At 49.5% G+C, this 1,882-nt stretch overlaps 1 long non-coding RNA gene across 1 annotated transcript in view; it reads right to left on the reverse strand.

Moving 5' to 3' along the window:
• Positions 1 to 299, reverse strand: part of LOC125773014 (uncharacterized) — a 462-nt gene extending 163 nt beyond the window's left edge. Inside the window, exon 1 of the long non-coding RNA XR_007419828.1 lies at positions 173 to 299. This is a non-coding gene — a long non-coding RNA (uncharacterized LOC125773014). The remainder of the gene's footprint in view (positions 1 to 172) is intronic.
• Between the last annotated feature and the right edge of the window lie 1,583 nt (positions 300 to 1,882).

Genomic DNA, 1,882 nt, shown 5'->3' on the forward strand with positions numbered 1-1,882 from the left:
CTGGCGCCGCAGTCAACTCATGTGCTTGGATCGGATCGAGCTATTGAGTATTGGGCCTGCATACTCGCTCATCCGTATCCTTTGCGTACCGCCCCATGGCCCTTGTATGTCTGCACCACAGTTCCTGTTCGTTCCGTGCCTATGGCCGGATACGTATTGCACATCGGTTAACCTGACGCCGCAGTCAACTCTTGTGCTTGGATCGGATCGAGCTATTGAGTATTGGGCCTGCATACTCGCTCATCCGTATCCTTTGCGTACCGCCCCATGGCCCTTGTATGTCTGCACCACAGTTCCTGTTCGTTCCGTGCCTATGGCCGGATACGTATTGCACATCGGTATACCTGTCGCTACTCAGGCAACTCGTGTGCGTGGATTGGATCGAGAACATGGTGTGTGCCCCCATGTTATAATTGATAGTCCATATCCACTTTATAGGTTAAAGTCATAAGTTGTGATTGCACAACCATTCTTCATAAGAGTTTAATCACTCTTCAACTAACTTTCGTTCTGGTGTCTTGGTATCAAATCGCGTAAGACACAAGATTCTACTGGCCAAATAGAATCTAGCACATTGGTTAACCTGGCGCCGCAGTCAACTCATGTGCTTGGATCGGATCGAGCTATTGAGTATTGGGCCTGCATACTCGCTCATCCGTATCCTTTGCGTACCGCCCCATGGCCCCGTCCTTAGAGTTAATGACTAGTAGGCTTAACTCTTTGTATGTCCTGCACCACAGTTCCCGTTCGTTCCGTGCCGTGGCCGGATACGTATTGCACATCGGTATACCTGTCGCTACTCAGGCAACTCGTGTGCGGTGGATTGGATCGAGCTCATGGGGTGTGTAGAGATTCCATGTTATAATTGCAAGTCCATATCCACTTTATAGGTTAAAGTCATAAGTTGTGATTGCACAACCATACTTCATAAGAGTTTAATAACTCTTCAACTAACTTTCGTTCTGGTGTCTTGGTATCAAATCGCATAAGACACAAGATTCTACTGGCCAAATAGAATCTAGCACATTGGTTAACCTGGCGCCGCAGTCAACTCATGTGCTTGGATCGGATCGAGCTATTGAGTATTGGGCCTGCATACTCGCTCATCCGTATCCTTTGCGTACCGCCCCCATGGCCCCGTCCCTTAGAGTTAATGACTAATAGGCTTAACTCTTTGTATGTCTGCACCACAGTTCCCGTTCGTTCCGTGCCGTGGCCGGATACGTATTGCACAACAGTAGATACCATCACCTGACGTATCTAACACACCACTATTGTAACTCGTCGTCGAAGGACCTTTCAAGTGCCTGATGGCCAGGGGAGCTCTTACACGGCACGGAGACACAGTGATGCTCGCCCATCACAGTGTACAACGATCGAGTTTGCTTAAGTGTCTGGGTACCTACACACCAGACACAATGCAATGGCCACGGATCCACACAAGGCACATCACATGCAGAAAGCTTCACCAGATTATGACACATACCACACTCTTGTAACTCGTCGTCGAAGGGGCGTTCAAAGTGCCTTACGGCTAGGGGAGATCTAGCACGGCACGGAGACACAGTGATGGTTGCCCATCAAAGTGTACAACGATCGAGTTTGCTTTCCGCGCAAGCGTTCTAAGTGTCTGGGTACCTACACACCAGACACAATGCAATGGCCACGGATCCACACAAGGCACATCACATGCAGAAAGCTTCACCAGATTCTGACACATACCACACTCTTGTAACTCGTCGTCGAAGGGGCGTTCAAAGTGCCTTACGGCTAGGGGGGATCTAGCACGGCACGGAGACACAGTGATGGTCACCCATCAAAGTGTACAACGAACGAGTTGGCTTTCAACAAATTCTGACACATAGCAAGCGAGCGACCGAGC

This window comes from Anopheles funestus (genome assembly GCF_943734845.2).
Source record: "Anopheles funestus chromosome X unlocalized genomic scaffold, idAnoFuneDA-416_04 X_unloc_176, whole genome shotgun sequence".
Lineage (NCBI taxonomy): Eukaryota > Metazoa > Arthropoda > Insecta > Diptera > Culicidae > Anopheles > Anopheles funestus.